This window comes from Myodes glareolus, chromosome 3 (assembly GCF_982192425.1).
Source record: "Myodes glareolus chromosome 3, mMyoGla1.1, whole genome shotgun sequence".
Classification (NCBI taxonomy): domain Eukaryota; kingdom Metazoa; phylum Chordata; class Mammalia; order Rodentia; family Cricetidae; genus Myodes; species Myodes glareolus.
Window position 1 is genome coordinate 56,868,941 of NC_142028.1, and position 9,915 is coordinate 56,878,855.

Genomic DNA, 9,915 nt, shown 5'->3' on the forward strand with positions numbered 1-9,915 from the left:
CAAGATATTTTATATGATTTGTGGCTATTGTGAAGGGTGTTGTTTCCCTAACTTCTTTCTCAGTCCATTTGTCATTTGTATGTAGGAGGGCTATTGATTTTGGGGGGTTAATTTTATATCCAGCCACTTGGCTGAAGATGTGTATCAGCTGTAGAAATTCTCTACTAGAATTTTTGGGGTTGCTTATTTATATTATCAAATCACCTGTGAGTAGTGATACTTTGACTTCTTTCCTTCCAATTCATAGCCCCTTGATCTCCTTCAGTTGTTTTATTCCTCTAGCTAGAATTATATTGAATATATATGGAGAGAGTGGTCAGCCATGTCTTGTTCTTGATTTTAGTGGTATTGCTTTGAGTTTCTCTCCATTTAATTTGATGCTGGTTATAGGCTTGCTGTAAATTGTCGTTATTATGTTGAGGTATGCCACTTTTATCCCTAATCTGTCCAAGACATTTATCACTCAGGAATGCTGGAGTTTATCAAAGGCTTTTTCAGCATCTAATAAGGTGGTTCTTTTCTTTCAGTTTGTTTGTATGGTGAACTGCATTGACAGATTCCTATGTTGAACCCTCCCAGCATTTCTGGAATGAATTCTACTTGATCATAGTATACAGTCTTTTTGATGTTCTTGGATTCAGTTTATAAATATTTTATTGAGTATTTTTGCATCTATGTTCATGAAGGAAATTGTCCTGTAATTCTCTTTCTTTTTGAATCTTTGTGTGGTTTGGATATCAGGATGACTGTGTAGTTTGGGTGTTCAGGTAACTGTAGGCCTCATAAAACAAATTTGATGCTCTTCGGCATCTTTCCTCTGGCCAGGCAGTAGCTCTCACCATGAAAGTCAAGCTATGCCATTTCAGTGGATACAAGATCTACCCTGGACATGGGCGGCACTATGCCAGTACCAACAGGAAGGTTTTCTAGTTTCTTTCTTCCTTCCTTCCTTCCTTCCTTCCTTCCTTCCTTCCTTCCTTCCTTCCTTTCTTTCTTTTTTAGTTTTTTGAGGCAGGGTTTCTCTGTAGCTTTGGAGCCTATCCTGGAACTAGCTCTTGTAGACCAGGTTGGCCTGGTTTTCCAATTTCTTAATGCAGAATGTGAGTTCACATTCCTTTCCAAAAGGAATCCTTGCAGATAAATTGGACCGTCCTCTCTACAGAAGAAAACACAAAAAAGGATAGTCAGAAGACATTCAAAAGAAAAGAACCCTCCTCACGCTCAAATTCCAGCGGGCCATCATTGGTGCATCTCTTGCTGATGTTATACCCAAATCCATGAAGTCCCCACAAAAGCCAACAAGGAGACTGAGTTCCATATGGAAAAGCAAAGAGCCTTTATTTTAAGCAAGTTTGCAAACTCAGTCTCTATGCATGTCCAATGTATTGGAATAAATGGAGGGCCCCGAGTTCAATTAGAATTGGATTTTTATAGTAATAAAGATGGGGGTGAAGGGTTTCTGAAGTTTAGAACCACTTATTGACTGACATTTGTCTAGGGGTGTCCTGGTGAGTGTGTGTTAGCAGGTGATCGTATTTATAGTGGTTGGAATGTTAGGCATTTTCTTTGAATGGCCTATTCTTGGGTGGTGGTTGGGTAATTTCAGCTTGTGGTTCTTACTGTTACCAGGTATTGCTTCAGTGTAAACTATTGAGACTCAGGCCATTATGAAATTTATCGATTGCTGAGTTCTACTCTGGCAGGTGATCATGGTTGGAAGTAAAGAACTTCCTTTGGGTGATCTGCCTATACTTAGCTTATCTGGGCTGGCTCCCACAGCTGATATAATGGCCAAGAGGAATCAGAAACCAGAAGTTAGGAAAGTTCAGCTAAAGCAGGCCATCAGGGCTGCCAAGAAAGCAAAAAAGGCTAAGCAGGCACCCAAGAAAACAGCAATGGTTGTTGCCAAGACCCCTAAAAAAGCAGCGCCTAAGCAAAAGGCTGTGAAGCCTGTGAAGGTCTCTGCTGCCCGAGTTGGTGGAAACATTAACTTGGTAGGTCAGAGTTTTGAATAAAGATCTATTTCTAACTCTACATTAAACAACAAACAAACAAATTTGACAATGTTTCTTCTGTTTCTATTTTGTAAAATAATTTGAGGAGATTTGGTGGTAGCTCTTCCTTGAAAGGCAAGTCTGGTAGAATTCTGCACTAAAACCATCTGGCCCTAGGTTTTTTTGTTTGTTTGATATGTTTTTTGGTTGGGAGATTTTAATAACTGCTTCTATTATCTTATAGGGTTATAGGTCTATTTAAATTGCTTATTTGATCTTGATAAGTGGTATCTATTGAGAAAATTATCCATTCCTTTTAGATTTTCCAATTTTATAAAGTATGAATTTTTAAAGTATGATCCAATGATTCTTTGGATTTCCTGCTGTGGGAATCTGCTGTTATACCCCCCTTTTGTTTCTGATTTTGTTAATTTGGTTATCCTTTCTGTGTCTTTCAGTTATTTATGTAAGGGTTTGTCTATCTTGTTGATTTTCTCAAAGAACTAACACTTTGTTTCATTGATTCTTTGTAGTGTTCTTTTTGTTTCTATTTTATTGATTTCAGCCCTCAGTTTGATAATTGCCTGCCATTTACTCCTCTTGGGTGTGCTTGTTTCTTTTTATTCTAGAACTTGTAGGTATGCTGCTAAGTTGCTGTTATGAGATCTCTTCAATTTGTTTGTGTAGGAACTTAGTGCTATGAACTTGTTTCTTATCCCCATTTTCATTGCGTCCCATAAATTTGGGTATGATATGCATTTATTTTCACTGATTTCTAGAAAGTATTTAATTTCTTTCTTATTTTTTTCCTCAACCTAATAGTCACTAAGTAGAAAGTTGTTCAGTTTCCATGAGTTTGTAGGCCTTTGTCTTAGCTAGGGTTTTGTTACTGTGAAGAGACACCATGACCATGGCACCTCTTATAAAGGAAAACATTTCATTGGGACTGACTGGTTTACTCCACTATTTTCATAGTGGGAAGCATGGCAGCATGTAATCATAGTGCTGGAGATGAAGCTAAGAGTTCTACATCTTGATCCGTAGGCAGCAGGAAGAGATAGTGTGCCACTAGGCTTGACTTGAGTTCAATGACTCTTCCTCCAGCAAGGCTACACCTCCTCTAACAAGATCACACTTCCAATAATGCCACTCCCCATGAGTCTATGGAAGGCATGTTCATTCAGACCATGACATTCTACTCTCTGGCCCCGATAGGCTTATACCTATTTCATAATGCAAAATACAGTAAGTCCAACTACAAAAGTCCCTAAAGTCTATCAGTCTCAAGCCTGTTTAAAAGTCCAAAGTCACATGCCTTTAATCTCAGAACTCAGGAGGCAAAGACAGGTGGATGTCTGTGAGTTCAAGACCAACCTGGTTTACAGAGTGAGTTCCAGGACAGCCAGGACTACACAGAGAAATCCTGCCCCCAACAAAAAACTAAATAACAAAGTGCAAAGTCTCTTCTGAGATCCATGTAATCTATTAACTGTAATCACCTATAAAATTAAAATAAAAAACAGATTATATACTCCCAACATACAATGGCACAGGATATATATACCATTCTAAAATGGAAGCGTAGTGAGGAAACACTTGACAAGACAGAAAATTAGCTGGACAAACTCCAAACTATGCATCTCCATGTGTGACATCAAAATACTTTTCAGATCTCCAACTCCTTTCAGTTTTGTTAACTGCAACACACTTCTTTCTCTTGGGCTGGTTTCACTCCTTTTTAGCAGCTCTCCTTGTCAGGTATCCCTCAACTCTGGGATCTCCAACATGGGGTCTCCATGGCAAACCAGGCTTCACCTTCACAGCTTCACACAAAGGCCTCTCTAGGTCTCCATGCAGAGACATCCTTGATACACACCTGGCCTCAGAGGTTTTCCTTAGTCTTGGATGGAGATTCCATAACCTTTCTTCTATTATTGACTCTAAAGCCAGAACTATGAGGCCAAATCTGCCAAGTTCTTTCTCTCTGGGACTGGAACATGGCTCCCTTGTTCAATTACATCCTCATCAACCTTCCTTCACTTCCAAAGCTTGGCTACCCTGAAACTTGATCTGTAGACCAGACTGGCCTCAAATTCAGAGATCCACCTGCCTCCGCCTTTGGAGTATTGGAATTAAAGGTGAGTACCACCACACTCACTAATCTTTTCTTTAATTCCTTCTCACAATTTGGAAGTTTTGCTGGTAGGTGCTTGCCCAGAGGTTACCACTCCCTTTATTCCATTTAATTTTCATTAATCTGTTTATCCCCTTAAACATAGAACTTAGCTCTGTTGATGGAGACTGTTTTTTTGTTTTCCAGGTGACCAGAACCAAAATAAACACACAGAAACTATATTAATTGCAATAATATTTGGCCAATAGCTTAAGCATATTCTAGCTAACTCTTACATCTTAAATCAACTCACTTCTATTATTTTGTATTTTACCCTGAGGCTCGTGGTTTACCTGTAAGGTTCTGGGACATCTGTTTCCTTCAGCAGCTTCATGGTGTCTCTCTGCCTCTGCCTACTTTCTCCCAGAATTAAGTTTAGTTTTCCCACTTAGTTCTATTCTGCTTCAACAAAGGCCAAATCAGTTTCATTCATTAACCAATAAAAGCAACCCATATACAGAAGGACTTCCCATACCATAGCTCCATGATACTTCCCGATTCCCCTTTTCTCCTCAAATTGTACATTTTGTATTTTTCTTTTTTCAGTTTGACCCTTTTCATTACAGATCTGCATAAGAGTGAACACTAATAATCATATGGCAGAGTTAATACCATGCTGTTTTGAGATTTCTTCAGCCAATGCCATTATTCTAAACCTCTTTAATTTATTTTCAAGCACTTGTCCAGAGTAGGGCAAAAAGCAGTCACATTTTTACCTGAAATATTACAAGAACAGTTATTCTCCTCTGGAACATCTTTAGCCAGATCCCCACAGTTCAAATCCCCCTCACACCACTGCCTTCCATGCTGCTACTAGTATGACCATTAAGCAGTGCTTAAAGCTTTTGATGGCTTTCCTAACTAAAAGTCCCAAAGTCCACTTTCCTCCAAGAAAAAACATTGTCCAATCTATCAAAGCAATTGTCATGGATTAGCCTCAACAAAAATACCTCTTGCCAGGGGAAGGGCATGGAAATTTAGAAATATTAGGAAAGAATATGAAGACACATAAAAAATAAAAAGACAGAAACTATAGAATAGTACTAGGAGGGCATTTTAGTGATTACTGAAAATCATATGCATTTATTTTTTTTTTTACAGCTTTTATACCCAATGTAAACAGGGATTGGAGGGTGCAGAAGGTAAAAAAAAAATCAAGTAATCACATCCTGAGTTGAGACATGTAACTATACTTGCCAATCATTTTGAGCAAACTCCAAACTCTCTGACCATCAAATAAGGTAAAAATGGGCCCATGTTTGGGCCTTCAAAAGCAATTCTCTAGTCCCTAGTACCAACGTCTGTCTTAGTTGGGGTTTTATTGCTGTGAAGAGACACTATGACCATGGTAACTCTTATAAAGGAAAACATGCACTGGGGCTGGCTTACAGTTAAGAGGTTTAGTACATTATCATCATGGTAGAAAGCATGGTGGCATAAGGTGGACATGGTCCTGGAGAGGAGCTGAGAGTTCTACACCTTGATCCACAGACAGCAGGAAGAAACAATGAACCACTAGGTCTGGCTTGAGTTCAAAGACACACTTCTTACTCCAACGAGGTCATACCTACTTCAACAGGACACACCCCCATGCAGCTTTGGCTTTTAGAGTCTCCATTTTGTTTGTTAGTTAGTTTTGTTAGGTCTGCCTTTACATCTTACTTGACCTTATTCCCTTGCAGCTTTTTTTTTTTATAGGAAGGTACTAATTTTTTTTTATTCCTAAAAAAACCCATTCACTATATATTAACATGCTGTAGCTTCTCCAGATCCTTTTTTAAAATTGATTTTTATTGAGCTCTACATTTTTCCTTGTGGCTTTTAATATTCCTTCTTTGTTGTCTGGGTTTAGTGTTTTGCTTATTATGTGGTGGTGGGACTTTCCTTTCTAGGTCAATCTAGTTGATGTTATGCAAGCTGCAGGTTTCACTTGAGTTGAGGGCTGGAGTTCTGATGGCCAGGGCATGGCCTCTGGTTCAGCAGGGTGTTGTCTACCAGAACAGGGGTTTTGTCAGTGGGTGTGGCCTCTGATGGAGCTGGGGGCAGGGTTTGACAGAATTCAACAGTGAGCTCTGTAGTCCTAGGCTTTCCTTTGTAGGGACACTGCTTCTATTTCATTGCTTGTTATGTACCTGCTGGAGTTGTTTTTACATTTTTTAAATTTAGATTTGGTCGGTCATATGTTTCTAATAATTTATCTATTTCTTGTACTCTCTGTTCAGTTCATTAGCCCATTTTTGATTGAATAATTTGTTTTCATATTGTTTATTTTTTAAGTTCCCGGTATATCCTAGATGTCAATTCTCTGTTATATGTGTAACTGACAAAGATTTATTTTATCCCCTTCTGTAGTCTGTCTCTTCACTTGATTAACTGTTTCCTTGGTTATACAGAAGCTTTTTTAATTTCATGAGATGTCAATTGTCAGCTGCTGGCCTTAGGTCCTAGTTAGATTTAACTGACAACTTGACACAGCCTAGAGTCACTTGAGAAGAGTGACTTCTCAATTAATTGAGAAGGATCAATTAAGTGATTCCCCAAATCAGACTGACCTGTGGGCAAGTCTGTAGAACACTGTCTTGATTTTTATTGATGCAGGATGGCCCAGCATACTATGTATGGGCTGTACCATCCCTGGCCATGAGGTCCTGTAAAAGGAGTGAGCTGAGCATGAGCATGCAGACATGCCTGCACACAACCTTCCTCCAAGGTTTCTGCTTCAGATTCCTGCTTGAGTTCTCACCTTGACTCCCCTCAGTGATGGACTGCAACCTGTATGTCAAAATAAGCCCTTCACTTCCCTTAATCGCTATTGGTCTGCAATACAAAGGACATTTTTAAAAACTTTCTTCTTACTTATTCTTTGTGTCTTTTGCATCATGCAGCTCCATCCCATTCTTTTCATATTGTGGAAGCTGTCGTGTGACACAGTGAGTCATACAGTGAACTCTTTTATCCATATCTCTTTACTTGGAAGTGTTCATTGCAAAGAGTCATTGGTCTGGTTCGAGGCCTCTGGTTTCTGCTACACTATGGATGCTGGGCCCTCACTGGGACCCCTTTTGGACACTGTGTTTTGTTATGTATTGTGAAGATCCTGCAGCTTTGGGTCTGCAGGACCAGCCCCTCCACATGCTCCAGCAGATGACAGATGGGGTGGATGTTGGGGTGGGCCAACTCATAATCCTGGCTCTGGGCCTGGGTAGTGGCAGAGTTGGTCAGCCCACCAGCTCTCCCTCATCTTCACCCTCAGGATGAGCTCTCCAGCACTGCCTTGGCTAGTTCACCGCTAGCAGTGATGAGCAGGGGAGGGGCCAGCTATCCTGCTTCATATCCTCAGGGTCCACTCTCCCACACCATTACCTTTAGGGCCAGCTCTACTGTGTTGCTCAGGTGAGGTTCAGGGGCCACTTTCTTGGGTGTTGCAGCTGGTAAGGGACAGGAACAGATCTCCCACTCTTATGACCTCAGGGGCATCTCTCCACCTGCCACAGGCAGTGAGGGGGCAGGGGTATGGTGGAGGGAGGGCATTTCTTCCCCACCCACACAACATAGCAGGTGAGGGGTGGGACCAGATCCCCCATGCTCCAGTGACTAAATCTAAATGTTCAATAATATATTGCTTAGTCTCCATGCATTCATGTGTGTTCTGTAGTTTCTCTGGCTATTTGTTTGTAGTTTTATTCCACGGTGATAAGACAGAATAGTAGGACTATTTCAGCTTTTCTCTTCTTGCTAAGACCTGCTTTCTCTTTTAATCTGTGGTCTATTCTAGAGAAGGCACCCTGGGCTTCTGTGAAGAATGCATTCTGCAGTGTTTGGATGATATGTTTTGTGTATGATGTCAATTGATTCGGATGCTCTCCACTAAGGGAATGGCCTTTCAGTTGGCGAGAGTATAGAAGTCACTCACTGCTATTGTGCTTTGGTTAATCTGTGACTTCACACCTAGTAGCATGTTATGAAATCTAATGTACCCATGTTGTGTGGATATAGGTTTAGGGTTCTTGGATCCCCTTGATGATTTGATCTGTTAATCGGTATGTAGTTGTCTTCTTTATTTCTTCTGAATATTGTTTATTTGAAGTCTGTTTTGTCAGATATTAGAACAGTGACACCCACCTGTTCCCTAACTCTGCTTCATTGTAATACCTCTTTTCATCCTCACTCAAAGGTTGCATCTCTCTTAGAGTGAACTGTGTTTCATGGACACAATAAATACATGATTCCTGCATTCTTTTCTAGTCTGTTCATACGTGTCTTTGACGGGAGAATTGAGACCGTTGATATTCAGAGTTAGTATTGAAAGATGTTTTAGTGTTTGGTGTTTTCCTATTCCTAGCTTAGCTATTTTTCTAGCATGCTCTGCTCTTTCTTGTGGCCTTGTGGATGTCATTGCCTTTGTCCTAAGTCTGAAGGATTCCTTCAACATGTTTTGTAGAACTCGCCTGTTTGGTAATGGATTTCTTCAGTGTATTTTATTTTAATGGTTAGTTTTTCTTTTTCATTCAGTTATGATAGCTTTTATGGGTATTGTAATATGGGGAGGCAATTGTGTCTTTAAGAACTTGTAGTACGTTGTTCCAAACCTTCCTGACTTCTAAGTTTCTGTGGAGAACTCTATTATTCTGATGGCCCTGCCTTCGTATGTCTTGATGTTTTTCTTAGAGTTTGATGCACTTCTGTGTTCTGTACATTCAGTGGTTTAAGTATAACATAATGAGAGAATTTGCTTTCTTAGTCTTATCTGCCAGGTGTTCTAAATGCCTTCTATGTCTGGATTAGCATCCCCTCTCTAATGTGGGGATATTTTCTACTATCGTTTTGTTGAAAATGTTTTCTATACCTTTGGAATAAAAGTATTTTCTTTCTTTTATGTCCACATTGGTCTTTTTATTGTATCTTATATGTCTTGGAAGTCTCACTTGCACCTTCTTGTTAATTTGTTTTTGTCCTTGCCCAATTGCTCGGATCCCTCCACCATGTCTCTGAGCTCCGTAGTCTGTCTTTTCCTTGACCTGTTGCAGCCATGAAGCTTCCCATCAAGCTCGGTATTTTACTCTTCTTTTCATTTCCAGCATTTTCTCTTGGTTGTCTTCAGTGTTTCTGTCTCTTTATAGTATGTCTTTCATATCCTTTTGACTTTCTTACTTATTTCACCTGTCTGTATCCTCTTGAGATTCATTCATCTTCTGAAATTTATTTTAACATATGCAAAATCATTCTTCTGACTTATTTGTCTGGGATTCCATCTAAGTCATTCTCTGTGAAATTAGAATTTGGAGGATGTAATGTTGTCTGGCTTTTCATGTTACTGTGGATTGATGTTGAGAATTGAATACCTGAAGAGAGGTCATTGGTTGAATTTGTTTGTTTGTTTGTTTGTTTGAAATCACCCTAATTCTCTCAGGCAGTCTTTGCTCTGTTCAAAAGATCCTTAACTTGTGGTTGTTACCTGTCGTCAGGTTTTGGGGGTGTACTAGTTTCTACTCTGCTGCTTTGATAAAATACCATGACAAAGCAACTTAAGGAAGAGGGAGCTTATTTTGGGGTGGCAGGATAAGGAAGGTGAGAAATCACATTTTCATCTGCAAACATGAAGCCTAGAAACGGGGAAATGGAGAAACGAAATGAGAAAAGGGTATAAACCTTCAAATATTCCACCCTACCCTCCAGTGATAAACTTCCTTCAGCAACACTGTACATCTTATAACTCCCCAATAATTCCATCAACTGGGAACCAAGTGT

General features: G+C 39.8%; 1 pseudogene; it reads left to right on the forward strand.

Annotated features, from left to right (window-relative positions):
* The first annotated feature begins 837 nt into the window (after window positions 1-837).
* LOC125403134 (large ribosomal subunit protein eL24 pseudogene) lies at window positions 838-2,015 on the forward strand (annotated as a pseudogene).
* Window positions 2,016-9,915: the final 7,900 nt, after the last annotated feature.